Source organism: Anoplopoma fimbria, chromosome 22 (genome assembly GCF_027596085.1).
Source record: "Anoplopoma fimbria isolate UVic2021 breed Golden Eagle Sablefish chromosome 22, Afim_UVic_2022, whole genome shotgun sequence".
Lineage (NCBI taxonomy): Eukaryota > Metazoa > Chordata > Actinopteri > Perciformes > Anoplopomatidae > Anoplopoma > Anoplopoma fimbria.
This window is the reverse complement of record NC_072470.1, coordinates 4677224-4696375: the sequence shown is the minus strand read 5'-3', so window position 1 is coordinate 4696375 and position 19152 is coordinate 4677224.

Sequence of the window (19152 nt, the reverse complement as noted above, 5' to 3'; positions counted from 1 at the left end):
GGAAGTGAATAACAAATTCCAACCCACCACTTTATAGGAACAGTGTGTTTCTCAACCCACCGAGCTTCCAGGGTTCCCACAGCACACTGCTGTATTGTCACAGCACAACGCAAGTTATTCAAACAAGGACATGTTTAGAATTCAAACTATCACAAGACGGGAACGTTTTCTGGGCACTCAAATGAGCTTTGTAGCCGGAAAACGTGACTTTATGCATAGTGAATTGTCACCTCTTTATGTTGGTTTACTGAACGTCTTCCATACTCCTCATAGTGCACATCCTGCAACACCTTCCTCTATGCCGTCAATCCCCTTATATTCTGTCTGCTAATTCATTTCACAGTTAAATCTAAGTTGTCTATACCATTTTGAATTGCTACTAAGGGATTTTCTGTGTTTTCCTCTTATATGTGAACTACAGTGTACTCTCTGCAAGTCTCTCATAGGATGTTGAGCTTTAAATCACACTGAACAAGATGTCATCTCTCTCTTTTGCCTCTGCAGAGCTCGCTGACTGTGTCAAGCTGAGACTCAATTTGGAGAGAAAGTTACAGAAAGTTCTCAGACGATAAAGCGAGCCTGTCTTATAACAGATACAAGAGGACGAGACAATTCTTGACTCCACGGACCTAATGAATCATGAGGGAGGTGGGATGACTTCATCTGCTGGCCTTTCTGTAGTGCAAGACTGAATAGTATCTCATGCTCTACTTATGGTTGATCAAACCAAACAGGGTGGAATTGAAAATTACAAAACAGCCGTCTTGACCCAGCATTACTCCTCTGAAAATAAAGCTTTAAAACATTTACAAAGTGCTAGAGCAACTCCCTGTTAACGCTATTTTCCCAAAATTTGGAGCATTGGCTGGTGACACCTGCGATTCCCTTAAGAGCATCTCTCTGACGCACACTGATGTTATGCCAGCTTAATGCTAACAGTGCCAATGCCATCACCAATCTGCCTCAGTATTAAGCACGGCAACAAACCAGTATTCGTTATTTTTGGTTGGAGAGCCGAGAAACTTTAAGAGTGTCATAGTCTGAGCTCCCAAAAAAGAGACTTCACACACCCGCTTGAAATTCCCAACCCAGGTGTTTGTGGACTCTTAACATCAACATCAAGCTCAATTCAGAATATGTGGTTTCAAATTTCAAATGTTTTTGAATTAAGGTTTGAGACTGATATGGAGCGGATGACACCAGAACAGAATAAAGACGTAAGGCCTTTGTGCAAACGTCCTATACAGCCTCAAACAAACGTTCCTCTGGTAAAAAGTTAAATCACAGATGAAGGAGAAAAGGACATCATCGACCCCCAGTCTCCTCACTGGTCTGCTACTGGAGAGATCTGTGTCAAAGTCCAACATCCTTCTTCTGGAAAACGTGAACGACAGAAAGTGAAAACAGTGCGCTCCTGATGAGGCTGGTGAGCCTGATAAAGACAGAAAAGGAACAACAAATGGAGACCAGCCTATTTGGATTTCTTTTTTAAACAATACAATTACTACATTAAGTAGCCAAACAGGAAGTCACTTGTTCCCATGACCTTCTCATTCTACATGGTTCTCTTAGGTTACTTGAGGCATAATACTTGTCTTTGTCCTATAAAATTAAAATATCCGCCACTGACGTAGAAACGTAAAGAGTTTTAATATTGTTATTCAGTGGGTTTTACTTTCCATCTTCTGTTATGCATTCTATGTATTGTATTTTATCTCATTTATATCTTTATTTCTATCTTATTCTATCTTTTATAATGTTTTTATTTTGCACTTTGTCTCCATTAAAGATATAAAGCACTTTGAATTGCCTTGTTGCTGATATGTGCCATATAAACTTGTTTTGCCTAAGGTGATCATCATAGAACATAAGGAGAAATTAAACTGCTACTCTACGCATATTAAAAAAAAATAAAAAATTGAAAATTCATTCCACAGTGAGCTAAGATTCTCCAGACAAATGGCATGCTGCTCAGGGAAATTAGATCTCATTAAAGTGAAACTGAAACTGAGTGAGAGCGCTTCCTTACATAATACATGTTTTGTATGAATTCTTCAATAGATGGTCTTAAAGACAAGAAAAAAGACAAGACTAAAGTAAATTGCAGTTAAATGGATGGATCATAAACGCACAATAATTAAGACGCATGACAACCAGGTCAGACTTTGCAAGAGAGAAGAAGAGGGAGACACAAAACAGAGTGTGCTGCTATTTATAGGTCCAAACATTTGCCAGAAACCACGTTCCTTCCAGGCCAACTTGTATTAAAGAGAGAGCAGGCAGGATTCATGAAATGAGGCTTTTACATCTAAGGAAAAACTGCAGTAGAATTAATGATATTAAGGATCCAAATCAGCACCAAAGTCAGCAAGAGATCACACAGCTAATAGATCAAATCGATTCAAAAACAGGCAACAACAACAACAAACATTACTGCATATTTGAAATAACGGAAATGCTCAGCGCTTTGGTTCAGCTCCTGCCAGATCACATTCCTCGTATGAGCAAACGTCTGTGGAGAGCAAATTGGATTTGTATTCTTGTCAGTTTCAAAGCCGTGTGATGATGACAGGGATGGAGTAATCTCTGAGAGATCTACGCATCGTTCATTCAGACCACACACACTCACCAACACGAGAGACCCTGCACATCCCTCTAATCTGTGTGAGGATTACTGCTGCAATTAGAGGAATGAGAAAGTGAGATGAAGGGAGGAAGAGAAAGACGGAAAGGCAGAGTGAGAGATGTGTCTTTCTAATTTAAATGATCGTTATCAGTATTATTGTATTCACCTCCTGTTAAGGTCAATGTCAAAGCTGTGAGCAGGTGTTTAATACTTAACCTGGAATGAAATTAATCAAGGAGACTTTTGCAACTATCAAGTCCCACTAATCAATAAATCAAACACATGTTTTTGAGGATTTGCCCTCCCAAAAAGTAACGAGAGACAAAATGTCTTACATTCGGTCAAATGAAAATATTTGCTGCCTTAAAATATATAATATCCTGGATACCTTCTATTTGAAAGGACTGCAAGACTTTTTCTTTTTCACAAAGATAGTATTAATGATGTAAGCAGCACAAAAACAAAGGTGACTCATCTCGCAGTGGGAAGCTTGTGTCTATAATTTTCATAACTTCACATTTATTACGATCACAAGAACAACCTTGCGTTTCGCCACAGGCTTCACCGGTAATACCAGAGCAGAAATGGGAACGCAAATGTGAGAGAGCACACAAATGACCAAATTATTCCGACTGGAAATTAATGTGCAAAGCCAGAGAATTTTGACACGTCTGTTACAGTAAATCTACTTTTGTGTGCCTCGTGTGCGTGAAAGGGAAACTACGAGCGACATCCAGAATGCACATGAGAGAACTGCTTTAAAGAGATACAATCTTGGCTAAAACTATATATTAAGTACACATGATCTTAAATTATAACATGTATAAATAGAGAGAGCCAGGTATCCCCTTTTTTAAACTAGTATATTTTTCACTAGGCGGTGGAGAAGTAGAGCACATAGAAAAACCAGTGAAAGAGTGAATGAAAGGATAAAGAAAGAAAAGAGTGACTGTAGGCACTGCCAGGCTGGCTGATCCCAAACCCTGGCAACGGCAACAAAGAGCCACTGTCTCCGCTCACTCCGTGTCTCACACACTCACGCATGAATACTGTGCTGTGTCCACTCCAGCAGACATGCAGACAGTTTGCTGTTAGCGCACACACTGAAATGACCCCATAATGTGAATATTGTTTTAGTGATTTCCTTGTGAAAATCAGGAATCTGAACTAAATAACTTTGCCAACATTCAGTGATACTTTGATCAATCGTTGTCTGTCTGGTTTGTAGTCAGACTGGGGTCAAAAGATCAAGAGGGCCATGTGAGCAGATGAGTTGAAGTGACCATCAAATGCTGCAAATTGTTGAGGAGTCATGAACTCTGGTCTCCTGATAAGGCGGAGGTGTTGCTTAATTGTCTGCGCTTGGAAATCCTTCATCTGCTCCAAGACACTGTTTCAGCTGACAGTCTGAAGTGAGCTACATTATAGAGTAAATGTGCATTATGAATTGACATAATTGTAAACACGCTGCTACTCACTCATTTTAGTTGCACCTACCAAAGCAAAATGACATAATGGTTGTTTTTGAGATTATGTTTACAGCTGCTGAAAGAGGTTTTGCCTGAAGCTGAAAATGGCTGCAAATGTTTGTATCAAAAGTTTAGTAAATGGGTTTTATATTATAGCACAAGCACTCAATTACAACATGAAATAGATTTTAAAAAAACGGAAGTCAACACAATAGGAGTGAGTCAAATTAAGTGAAATTAATGTCCTAAAACTATGACAATTTGGAAAAGTACAGTGTGTGAAGAATGAGATTTTCCAGCATGTTAAGAAATGCAACATAACTCATCAATTAGTCATTTCCTCCCTGTCAGCTCTCCACCACCGGCCATGCAGTGTTCACATCATTTCAATCAGAGCCGGGGTACATTGTGTGTACTGAATGAGGCTTTCAGAATAAAAGCCCTGCTAACTGAACTGCCATTCCAAACCAAAGCTGTTTTCACTTCCCTCACAGATAGCAATAACAGGACCTCTGCTCACTAACTGGGTCAAAGGTCAGTGAGCCGGTGGTTAGTTTTCAAACTAGAAGAAAGAAAAAAAAATTAATGGTTGACACACAAGTATAGATAAAGAGGGGATTGAGAGAAAGAGATGTTTAACAGTTGACCAATAATTGGTTCTCTTTGAGTGCAACACGTCATTTTCCTTTAAGTGGCTTTAAGTTGGTTACAATGGGTTTATTCCACACATATATTCTACATGTCTCAATTTATTTTATACAGAATTTGTACATATTATGCCTGACATATTTGGTATCTTTTGATTTTTTTTTGTGGTTTTGTAGTTTGTTATGGCCCTTGTTAATGGGAGGATAACTTAACTATAATGTAGCTTGTTTTAGGCACCAAGTAAGTAAAGAGAAAGATAGATAAAACATATTTGGCTGAGAGAAAGAGGTTTAAATCTTTACAAGTCCTTTGAGAACTTTTCTGTCGCTGCTTGTGACTTATTCTTCCACACTAGTATCGCTGTAGACAGCAGCTTTGTCACCTTTACATTCACCTCTACATCACTGAGTTACCAAGCTGAGAGAAATGCAGAGCAGAGTAAAAGTCAAGACGAGGGGAAGCAAGAGGGGGAGGAGTCGAGGAGACAGAGGAGGAAACGAGGAAGAGGAGGAGCCCCCTCTCGTGACGCTGCTGGCATGTCTGCTTGTCCTTGGAAAGGACACCGGCATCTCACAACAAACGCTTTCTTTGTCTTTCTATCTGTCTGAATCTGTCCTGTTCTCTCTTTCTCCTTCACATGTCCTTATCTCTCTTCGTGCCCTTTCTCTTCTGTCTCTCTGGTCTTTTTGTCTTTGCACTTTAGCAAACTTTTCCAAACTGCTGAAAAGTTATGAAGTGACACAACGGAAGGATTTTTCCACTTTTCTGTGTGTGTCAGATATAAGTGACACCCCATGTACTTTGGAGTTTTCCGCTTTCTGCTCTACTGCAGTTATTGCCTAATAGGAGTTCATTCACACACACACACCCACGTACCTCCCCCCACATTCCCTCTTCTTCTTCATTATCATAATCATGCTGTCACACACACACACACACACACACACACACTCTCTTACACACACAGAATTCCTTTGCTGACTCCTCCCCTCAGTGAAGACTTTCTCCTGGGGCCTCACAACTTTCCCTCATGGAAAATTACCAGTGCGCACACACAAAGACACACACACACGCGCACACACACACACACACAGCGAGATCTGTGTTCACAGTGGACAGCACAATAACGGGAGAAGAGATGGGGAGAGAGAGGGAGAGAGAGAGAGGGAGAGAGAGAGAGAGAGATGTGATGAGAACGGGGGAGAGAGAGGGTCTTTGATGGTATTAAAATCTGATGACAATTTTAAAGCTCTCCCACTCCCTTACTTACACACACACACACACACACACACACATACGTTACAACACTCATATATAAATTCCCAACAGCCTTGAGAGACTAACGGGACAGTTGAACACACAGACCCTCTCCCTCCACCATACCTGCTGTAGATAGAGAGAGAACGTAGCCTGTCCCATCCAAAGCAACACCACCTCCCACTGGACTAATCCTCCACTGACTGAACTATGACTATGGCTATGTTCATTTTCTAGGTATATCTGGTTTTCTTTTTTAAAACTGCTGTTTAAGGTCAAAGTCTGAATTCAGTTTTGTTCTTTTCTTATAAAAAACAACAACCTGCCATCAAAAGTTATGTTATAATATTGTAACATTCATATACCGGTCTTTCGACAACTGACATATTAGACGCTTCCTAACGTTTCAAAACCATTTCGATTTTTTTTCATTGATCTACTTTGGCGATTACTTTTGTGGTTGCATGCATTTAAAGAAAGTTATAAAATCAGCTCACTAAGCATGTTCTCTGTAATGGTTGTGTGAGTAATTAATGTCCTTTAGGTAGGACTTAACGGTCACATGGTAATGACTAGTAGCCCACAGCCCTACTGAATCTGAGTCGCTTTTTTGCCCCCTAGTTATAATGAGCTTTAATACTGCTCAGAGAGGTCAAATATGTTCACCAAAAATATGCAGAGGCACTGTTCAAAGACAGCTGAAACTCAGGCCTCAACTTGCCACAAAGGGATTAATGCTAACCCTAATACAAACACTGAGTGATAACTGGTTTACAGAGTGTTAAAGATGATTAGGATGTGTATTATATTAAGCATGTTTTGGATGTTTGTTATATTTAGCCTGTTTATTATATTAAGCTTGATTTAAGATAGTTTATCTCTATCCTTTATATAGAGAAGCAGAAGAAGAGTGTAGAGCAGAAAGGTGAGCTGACGTTGTTTAGGCACAAACACGGAGCTCCTCTTGTATGCGGGTGCACATATATTTCCACACTGTAGCTACAAACTACGCATATCCACTCAACTGGACAACTTGACCGGCTCAGCAGAATTCAACACCTGAGCCTGAATGATCCAGTTTAGTAAGTTATTTTAAGAATGCTGGTGGGAAAAAAAATGTGATTTGCTTGATTTAAAGATATAAACAGATGCCCCATTGATATATCATGTGTTTAAAACACTATATTTAGATGTTATACTAGAATTAATTCTGTACTACAGCGTAACACGTCTGTATATTTCTGCATGAACACACACTCAATATTGAAATAATCTTTCCACCTCTGTCTCCCGTCTCCCTACACATACAATGAAGGTTTAATCTGCAACGTTTTAACTTCACTAAGGTGATTAAATATACAGTTAATATGACACAATGGCTACAGAATATCCACCTAATGGAAGCTTCAACATCTGGTGCGCAGGTCATCTATTCTGGGAAGAATCATCTCGCTAACAGGAAATTATGCTTTTTTTTTTTTTTTTTTTTTTTTATTTTGGCAGCAGCAGCAATGTTGAATTGCTTTAGGGGGAAAAAAAGTAGATGATTAAACTGGGTAGTTAGCATGAACATTTATGGCACAAAATGTTTTATTTGTTTAGTTTTTTTTCATGCTTATGTATTCAATAGTCAGTGTTTGGTTTAGTTAGCATGAACAGTCATAGCTAATACCTTCAACTGATAAATAAATAAAGAACAAAGACTGAATAATACAACTTATCTTATGTTTCTGTCCTAAAAACAATTATTGCCCTATTCTGTGGCTCAAAGGCTAGGCATTTTGTTGGGTTTAGGAGGGTTGAAGGTTACATTAAATCATTTTGGGTTTAATATCTTGCTTGAGGCGTACATGTACTTTAATATAAAGTTCTGTTTGAGTCAACAGAGTATGTACGCTTTCAATCATAAGAATTTAAGAGTTTCCACAAAGAACTGCAAAAATAAACAGACGTCGGGCAGAAAATAGATCAGCAAACCTTCTGCTACACAGGTTTGCCCCGGCTGTATTTGAGTTGCTACATTTGCTAACTAAAGGTCAGTCTCCTGAGCTGCCGTCTGCTATCCTCACGGAAAAAGTGGTCTCCTAGCAGCGGGGAGGGACACAGAGGGACGAGTTTACCAAGTCTTGCATCATTTGTCTTTATATTTGAAGCCAATCTCAAAATATAGTTCTATGAACCTCTCCTGCTGAGAGGTGACCTCCATTGTTGTGCTTGGTGCCTAACACATTTCTTACAATGACCGAAATGAAAAACTTTCATTTATTTCCCTCCATGTCCCTTCAAGGGCTCCGTACAAATCTCCAGTGAGGACAAGCTCAAAAAAGACATCACAGTACTGGAAAACAATGTTTTGATTGACAGCTGGTCTCTGTGCGGACAGAGTCGGCATCAAAAAAAGATTCTGCCCCAAAAGACAAAAAAAAAAGTCAGGATTACATTTTTAAATTTGATAGCAGAGGAAACATGCTGCAACATAGTGTATACTCTCTCTACAGCTTAACCACACAATGCACCCTGCAATCCAGATTAGTGACACACACACACACACACACACACACACACACACACACACACACACACACACACACACACACACACACACACACACACACACACACACACACACACACACACACACGATGATGTCCTCATGTCCCCTACAGACATCTCCTCTCATGATCAGCTATCAAACTACAGTACAGTATTATTAGAAAACGACGGAAACACAAACACACACTGTGAGTCTGATCTCTCATGCAGAGATGTTCTGACATAGGCCAGTGTTGCCTAGCAACAAAGTATCACGCACGATGAACAAGTGTAGAGGTGTACTATCCATACTGCTGTTGGTGTGTGTGTGTGTGTGAGAGAGAGAGAGTGAAAGGAAGAAAAAGTAGTAATTATGACTTGATAAAGACAGCAGAGGAGTGTTGGTGTGTTCAGCTGCACGTGCAAACTATAAATAACCGGCAACAAATTAAAAGAGTGCGTGTGATCCTAGTTTGAGCTGTCAATCACTCCTTCTCTGACCTTTGCCTTCAGCCATGCTCTTCTTGCACTTCCAATAAACTTGTTAGACGGTAAAATGAACGCTGTGGAATGTCCTGACCGACCTCGCTGTGATTCTGAGCGAGCTAAGACTACATTGTCTCTTTGTTCTCGGAGTCGTGGAACACTTTCTACTTACAGTGGTAAAGGCAACATGGAGGACAAACAGTTTCTGCAGGAACCTAATTTAAAATAGAAAATGTCTTTAAATAATGATCATGGCCACATACATGGTATCGTGCTAAGAGACTGATGCTGAAGCTGCATGCATCGGGGAAAAGCAAGCAACAGCTGATCATCATCAACAGACTTTCTCAACATTAATGCAACTAACCTGGATTACTGTTTTTGCATTTAAAAAACAAGTCATTTTAATGAATATGGGGCCGAATCACATACTAAGGCTGATGTTCCTCCTTTCCCTGATGACTGGTAAAAGAGTGCAAGAAGGAGAGGATTTGTGCTGAACGGGCCCTCAGGGGCCGGTCTTAACAAGGAGAGAGCAGATGGATTTCTCAAAACACACACTCAGAGGATGGAAATGGATTTTGCCCTGGTAGCCTCTAGTGGCCAATATGACGCTGGATGCAAAATCAAATATTTCCAGATCCCCTCTGAGCTTCTGATGCAGAAAAATAACAACCTGACAAAATGACACCGACGCAGAGTAGCATGGATTTCTCCCTGGACCGATCTTAGCCTCTTAATGATGACGGAGCCAGAGAGATGGATTTACTGTGCAGGGGAGGGATGAGACCTGATAGACGTTTTTATTATGAACACACACACACACACACACACACACACACACACACACACACACACACACACACACACACACACACACACACACACACACACACACACACACACACACACACAGACACAAAGACTGGTTAGCAGCATTGGATGACTGTCACTAAATAAATCACTATCAGTCTTACTGAGGCACAGAAAGTCCTGATCTTCTCTCTTTTCATGTCTCATTCTCCTTCAATCAGTCATTGATGTCACTGTAACACACTCCCAAAGAGACACTCCTGTTAGACAGGGGCTAAATAAACCCAAAACAGACGCACACACAGACACCCCTCGCCATCTTAACCCCATTATTTAGTTGCCATGACAACAATCCATACCCCATCAACCCAAGATAACCATTCCAGCAGTCCACCCTGTGACACGCACACACACGAGCGCAGACGAGACGATGTGTGTGCAGTGTTTTAGGCTAAGAAGGCAGTCGGTGTGAACAAGTTCATCCAGTGTGTGTGTGTGTGTGTGTGTGTGTGTGTGTGTGTGTGTGTGTGTGTGTGTGTGTGTGTGTGTGAGTGTGTGTGGGATTAAGGGCATCCATATGATGGTGATCATATCTTTTATAATATTTTATTTTAATGTGCAAACAAACATAGTTTTTTACAGCTTTCTTTTCAATTGCTTAAGCCAATTTTTCTTCTCTACAGGTCTCAAAATATTAAAGCATTCACCTCATTATTTTATACCGAGCATCGCACATTCAAAACATTTAATCATGTTCAGCACTTTAGAGGATCAGTTCTGTAAAATACAAAAAAATAAAGCTGCCATGACATTATACAGTAAAATTATTTTTATAGAACAAATAAAGTCAATTAGGGACTATTGCAGCATCCTTTCATCTAGCAGGAGTTGCACTTGCTGTATATCCTGTATGCCATATTTTGATGTATTCCTTTTAATCTCTTTTCATCAGCCTTTGACAATAAAAACAAAATGTATTTATATATTTGTGGATTACAGTCTGTTGCAGGTCAGCTGTTTCAAGAAAGCCTCATTTTTCAATCTGCTCATGGCAGGATTTGTGCGGCGCTTTCACATTTTGCGGCTGGATATTTTCATGTGGTTAGTTGATGGAAACATTCACATGTACAGCTGACTCTTAGGAGTATTTAATGAGGAATGTATATGTGGAAAACATAATTTATACTGTGTCAAAGTATCAGAGAAATATGATAATAAATGAATATCTCTTGACATTTAGTATTGATTTTGCCTTTCCATGCTGACTCTCCAACTATCCGTCCATCTGTTTGTCTGCCTGTCACTCTTTTCCACACTCTTTTGAATGAAGAATGACACACACACACACACACACACACACACACACACACACACACACACACACACACACACACACACACACACACACACACACACACACACAGAGAAAAACACACTCTCATATTAGCAGCGCAGCATGTTGTATGGTGTGGGCAGCTGACATTTCACTGCAAGCAATCTGCCAGTCAGAGTTGGATGCACTCAGACGAACACACACTAATACACACACACATACAATCATATCAGTGAATGAGAGATTTCTTTTCTTTAGCACCCGTTTACTCCATCGAGTGTACGTGTGCGCGGCAGTCACATTACATAACACTTCATTCCCGGCTCTGATTCTCTGCCATTTAGTTATCCATGTGTGCAATGAATCACCAGGCTACCAGTTAACATAGCGTGCACACGTGCGGACTGTTATGTAACAATCTCATCATTGTGTAGTTTGTGCGCTAAAGAGATGTATTACAGAAGTAATGACATCTGATACATCACCTCACTCACACACACATGATGAATCCATTAAACCTCATGTGAGAACAGTTTGATATTCTTATCTGACGGTAAACTCGTACGAGTGTAACACGTCAGGTTCCGCAAACAATCCTAAATTCAGATTACTGTATAAATGTGTAAACTGTGTAAGCGGATTAACAGTTTGAGATGTTCATATTGATATTGTAGTGTTTCACAATAGCACTAATAGCCAATATGAAAACATTTACAATAATATATGCCTATAGTTTTAAATAGAGGGTCCAGCATGATGATAAGATTCATTTCTAAGGGTTTTATAAAGGGTTTTAAATCGCAAATAGATTAAATATACAATGCATTATAGAAAAATGTGGCCTTGAATAACAGCAACATTAGAAACCTAATAAATATTTATTTCTGAACGCTACAGCCAGCCAGTGGTTCCACCGTTTTCCGATATCAACACTGTTGTCACATTGTGTTTCCTTGTAACGAACTATTAGGAGATATTAGGAAAACGCAAATGAACGTAATCCCATGCAATTCATTTACAAGATTTAACAGGAAGGATTTGGTGCCGTGTGTTTTCTAATCTACTGGTGATGTGGGTTTTAGGCTATTTAATGGAGCTTAGTGAAAGGTCAGTCAGGAAGAGTACTTTATTCAGTCTCCCTGATGCCAAACCTACCAAAAAACCTGCTAGTTCATTTCATCAAACTGAAGTCTCACCCGCACTGTAATACACACAACAAATAATGAGTAGTACTTGTATTGTAGTCACCATTCTGATTTCCCCATCAAGATTTTTCTTTTTTGAACGTTAGAGGAGCTGCTCCCGCACGAGGAGATCGTCAACTGTTTAGCTTTTCTACCAGACTGCCGTTGCAAAATATGCTATTTTGAGAATGAGTGTGTCTGCACATGACAGGTGTAAAGGTTACCATGGCAATCAGATAGCAGGAGTGGTGAAATATGTTTTTAGAAACAGTCTAATGGAAGAGAACTGTGATCTGTCGTGTCTGACACACACACACACACACACACACACACACACACACACACACACACACACACACACACACACACACACACACACACACACACACACACACACACACACATTGCAGGTTATACTTTATTTTATTTTCCTCTTTTCTTTCTTTTTCTACAAATGAACAGTGACAGTGGTAGATTGCTTGTGCATTTGTGTGAATCTTGTTAAGTGCAATAATGAGGACAATGCCATGTGTGTCATTAAAGATAGACACATGTGTGTGTGTGTGTGTGTGTGTGTGTGTGTGTGTGTGTGTGTGTGTGTGTGTGTGTGTGTGTGTGTGTGTGTGTGTGTGTGTGTTAAAGAGTTAATTATCTCTCCTCATCGGAGCTGCAAGAAGTCTTTAATGAAACAGCAAGGAGAGAAGTAGAGGAAAGAAGTAGAAGAGATAGTCAGGATTATTCACATTAGAGTTAAATAATAATAATACTAATAATAATAATAATAATAATAATAATAATAATAATAATAATAATAATAATGACATGTTTGAACGAAAAATATCTCAGCCAAATGTTTGAAAGTCAGCTTTCCATATCTTAATACTTAGATGCATCTAATCTGTTTGGCCTCAGTTTGTCTCGGCATCTTTGAGTAGATTTGTGCTAATTTCCACGTGAGCTAACCCCCCCAGGCCTTAAAGAATTACAAACATCAGCACTACAGAATGGGAGTGACGGCTTGAGTTAAGTAACTGACTGTCAGAAGGATATTCAATGAATAATGCAGCAGTATTGATGTTAACAAATCTTCATGGGTTCATGTGGCTAAACAGCACTTTAGGGGTGTGTCTCTGGATTTCTCTGTGCTCGGCATTAATACTTAGCTGAGAGTTAAAAGGTGAATTGTAGTGTTTACACTTTAGTTGTAACATTACAAATACATTGACTTGCTTTGTTAACTCCATCACCAAACATCTTGTCAGTGTGGGAGGTAACACAAGATGGCAACTCCAATGTTAAAAACGGGAAAAAAAAAACAACATTGTTTCTGTAGAAAGCCTGTGACGTGACTATTTCTTCTCAGGAAAGGTGAAAAAAAACCCAGCAACAAGTGAATCTGTGAGGTGTAAGTGTGAATCAGTTTTCTCTCTGCGAGGGGTTCATGTGGAGGACACATTTGCTCACACGTGCACACACACACAAATTGATTGCCATGGTAACAGCAGCAGCGCCATCAGAATGTGTGCCTTAAATAACCCTCGTCTATATAGTGCTGCAGGAATCAGTCCTAAAACTCAGAAATAAGTCAGCATTTTTGCACTTTCTGTTTCCTCACAGTGAAGTCAATGGGTTTTTGGTTAGACGTCTGGATTTAAGTCCGATTTTTACGTGTCTTCAAACAGGTGGTTGCTAACAAGTGGCTAAATGAGACCACTAAATGTCATCACAAGAACACTAGTGCACCTTCACAGCCTTTTTGTTTATACTCACGCTAATGCGACTGTGGTGTGCTTCGTCCACAGCCTAACGTTAGCTTTTTACTTCTGCTGATTGCATTCAAGCTTCAAAAATCATAAAAATTGTGAAGATTATCTCGCTAAACAAAACATGTAAGTATCATAAACGTTTGCTTGTCCCAGAGTTTATTTTCTTCAATAAACTCACTGTTTTTTTGTCGAGGGAACCAGAGTGATGCTAACTTCTTGTTGGCCTACAAACATCTTCCCTGCAGCACTCCATATCTTATTGCCAGGATGTCTATAAAGTCTTTATGCACCAAAATAAGGATGTTAAATGTATAAAAGTTTACGGTATGTTCGACTAAAGCAGTAGTTGTTCTTATACACACAAAACTTTGCTAAATCAAACACACACACACACTCACACATTGCAGCATTAATATTTCTCCCTCTCTTTCCCTCAGATATTCTTTCTCTCTCACACACAGTTGTTAGATAACCTGTCACTAATTAGAGACATCGGTAATTAAGGCCAACTAACCGCATGGACTTCACAATGAGCAGCTGTGTGAAAGCGTGTGTGTGTGTGTGTTAGCACATTATTGACATGTGGTGGGTGTGTCGTGGAACACATGCTGGCCACTGGTACAAATACATACAAGACATTAAATCCCAAACTGCTATGTTTAGACACATATTGTTTACTTTAAAACTACAACATTGGTCTTGTTTTGAAATATACAAAAATATCGTTGCGTTGCTGCCGGCTAAAAGGAAAATGTGAGACAAAGCGTGAAGAGAAGCGAGAGGGGAAGTGAGAGCGTGAAAGAGTCTGAGGAGACAGACCATGTCAAGTAAAGGGTCAGCGTGTAAAGCAGATGGTTGCCACCGGCGACCCGGCGATGTGACGGCGTCTACAGCTCTCCTCACATCTGTCATAACGTCCCTCTGAGTCCGGTGATCATATGTCATTTACATCCACATCTGCCGCTTAAGCCCTTCGTACATTGCGTGACTCTGCCTGAGTGTGAATGTCGGTTTGATGTAAATCTCATCTCTGCTGCATTCGGGGCGGCTGACCTCCAGTAACAACACATCAGATTATTCACAGGACAGGCGCGAGAATTATCCGTCAACTGCAACTATTTAGAGGATTGTGAAATGTAGTGCCACATGCATGTGCTAAGATTAATGCAATGCGGTTCATTGTGTCAGTGGGCTTTGATTTACAATGTACGATGCAGGACGTAGAGATTAGGAGTGTGGCTTTACATTCAAATAAAGTCATCAGTTTTGGATCAGTGATGTAATCAATGCTACGGTTAAACAAAGCACAAAGTACGGAGTGTATAAATGTATTCCGTTATGGTAGATAAAGAATAAGCCCTTACAAGAATAAGCCCTGTTTACATCTGGCATTACAATGCATCCTGGGTGATCTGATCACAAGTGGACAGCTCTCAGAACGTCAGTCCATACCTGGCGTTAGAGTGCGTCTCCAGATCTCTAGTGACCACTTGTAATCTGATCTGATGTCCACCCTCTATATGCAAATAAACACGTACATAATTTATATTTGCCAAGACAAAATGTGTTGTTGTTTTTAACAGGAGGAAGAAATGCACTTCCAGTGAAGAAAAAAAAGCAGAAGAAATCCAATAAAACAGACTACAGCTATTCCCTGGCGTGCTCCTGGCAGACCAAATCGGCCAACATGTTTGACGCTTTTATGCGGTAAAGTTGTAACTTCATTGCGGACATGAAGCTACAAACCGAACGACACCTGTCGCTATGTGATTGGCGTAACATGCTACAAAACAAAGGTAAGCTGGTCAACCAATCATATGTGATCGGATCAGATTGCATCTTGGTGGTCGTTTACTCTAATATATAGCACTGTCCACTTGTGATCTGATGGCCGAAGAAGCATTTTAAAACGTGTTAACTTTTCTATAATGTATAATTGTTATTTGAGCAGCGATCAACAGATAAACAGCTACCCTAAACAATTTGTGACAATTTCCATCAACTACTGGTATTTAACTTTGATTATGAGACAACACACTTAACTCCAGCTAGAAAAAGGAATATTGTAATCTTGAAAATTGATCGATCCACACACTTCTTCAAAGTAGAGAAGATACGGTGCAGTACTCCTCTGTCCTCTATCTACTGTGTTTTCACATGTTGCTCCACATCTGCTTTTGATTGTGAAAAGTAATGCAATATTTATCCAATGCAACATCTGACTCTCATTATTAAAACAAATAAAATATGGAGCCGAGTTAAAGGCCAAATCCCCAGATCGTAGTGTATCAGCTTTACGCAGAAGAACACAAAATACAGGTCTGAGTTTACACACAATACAAACGGTAGAGAGCTTCAGGGTGAACGCTGGCGCTGCTCTGAGATCTTCGTCATCAAGAGCAACTGATCATTGAATGTAAACGAGAGAGTGAATCTGAATTGGAATTTCAAGTCCTCTTACTGCTGGATACGGACGTAACCTTTTCAGATTGAAAAGATTAGAGGATTTAAATCTTTGAAAACAAACCAGAGGCGCTGGCTATAGGTGGAGGTCCTGTCACCTCAAGGTCACATGTTTGAACTCCATGACAGATATATGGCCAAGGTCAGAGGACAAAGGCTGCTCTGCTTAAAGGCTGAGGTCAGCCTGTATTATAGCTCTGTATTTTTCTTACTGAAAAACTGTATATAGTATACACTAAATCAAACAATGTGTCTGTGGCTGTCTCAAACCCATTCATTGCTGCTTAATCTGGGTCAAATGTAAAATCAGAGCTAAAATTCTCAGGAAATAATAATAATAATAATAATATTAATAAAAATATTCTGCTTCAATACATGCACTCCTCTATCTGCCTTGCACACATACACACAGATGTTGTTTATATTTAAGGAAAGCCCTCCTTCTGTCTTTCCCAGAATCCCTTGTTGTTTCTCCCAGCATGCTTGCAGGCTGCAGGGAGAAGGAGGAGGAGCCAAAATGTCAGAGGTCACCAGACAGAAATGTTTGATCCGTCTCCGGACGTCATCGACCACCTCATTACCACCCACTTTTTATTCCCAGTATACATTCACTCAGTGTTACAGTTTGGGACGGAGGGATGTGTACGTGCGCTTTCACACGCTTCTTCTACTCTCTGGGGTCATAAAACAAAAAAAAGCCAGACTTTTCCCATTTGATAAGATCACAATGACAAGAAGCAATATCGTGGGGAAAAACAGGATCTGCACATTATTTACTGCTCTGATTTGATGCAATTAAAGGTTTTAGCTCCTCCAGGAAACATCATTTTATGAGAATGTCTTCTGACTTCATGTTCCTTCATCAAACAATTGACAAAGGAATGTTAAATAGGATTGTTTCTTCAGGTCATTAAAATCAAACCACCTGTATTTTACAACAACTTTTTCCAGATATGGTTACACAGCAGTCCTGAGTGTTCAATGTTACCTAAATCTGGATGTTTCCAATATGAGCAAATATAGGTCCCTTGTGAAATAATGGGATGCTTAATTTATTGCTGATGAGGTCAAAAATCGTGTGTCTCAAAAAGAGAAACCTCCTTAATCTCTTTGCTTTCAAACCTGCACATCGTACCCTCATGTTCTCTCAGGTCGTCCTCTTAAAATAAATCTCTAGCTCCATCTAGTGGACTACATTGTGCAAGACAGCTACACCTGTAAACATGCAACATGTGTCCCGGTTGATGGATCCTGTTAAGTAGCCTGCATACTCCAACAAATCCTCTTCAGCTTTTGATATTGAAACCCAATCTCAGGAAAAAGAGCGACACAGTTCTTTTGATTCCTGGTGTCATTGTAGCTAACAGCTGCAGGGATGACCGCATAGATGAGAATGTCAGAGTGCCAGCAGCCTTAAATGGAGCCACTAGTGTGGTGTGAGTCCTCCAAATGACTCTGTTATTCATTTAGCAAACTGTTTACTGACACATGCTTGTTAGGGATGATTATGTGTTCCTTTTCCTTTTAAAATGACTCAATATCAGATCAAGGAAGTTTCGGAGTACGTCTGTGTTTGCCAAGAGCGTTAAGCCAGCGTCCGCCACAAAGGGATGGAAGCTATGTGACCTACACTGAAGGTCAAATATCTACGACGACACTTGGCAGTGTGTGTCAGTGGCTTTGGGTGTCCCAAACACTCCACTTGAAGCGATAGCTTCGAGAGCTATTGTCTGAGAATGCAGGATACGCGTGTCAACACCGGATTCAAATCTGCCATGAGGGGATGCCAATATTAAATACTTGAAAATACAAAAATATGTGTCCATCTATATTTCATCTCATACATCTCTTTACACATAAACAACTTGGAGAGGTGACGGATACAGCGAGTGGCCAAACTTGAGGATGTCTAATTAAAGTAATATATACATTTTAGATCCAACTCATCCAGATTTGATGCTTACTATGTTAATGGAATACTTAACCCACAAAATAACCATTCGTATATCAATTACTTGTCCTGTGTTACATTGAATACTTGAAGAAAACTTCATTTTTCTGGCATGCCTCCACCTTTAACAGAGAATCAAAAAACAGAGAACAGTAAGGTAAATTGGAGCCATTGACTTAACTCTATCAAGATTTTTCTCTGTTTATTGATTCTCTGTAAAACGTGGTGGCATGCCAGAAAAATGTAAGTGTTCTTCAAGAATTCAAGGTAACAAATATCGAGTAACTGATACAGAAATGGTCAATTATGTGGTGAGAATCTCCTTTAGGACACTGAACCATTACACCTAATGACCACCACATCTAAGAAAAATCTAAATTATAAACTCCTCGTCTGACTTTGATCCTCAGAGTTATGAGTCATCTTTTCTGCCCAAAAAAAGTCCAGCATCATCCATGGAGTAATACATGTTTCACTTGTTTCCCTCTGCATTTATAAACCGTTGGATTTTACAACATCAAAGTAACTGAATTAGAGGAAGCAGTATGAGCTTTATATATCCTCTCCATGTGTAAAATGCTAATTTAAACTCTTTCCTAATACCCTAATAGTCATTATATGACT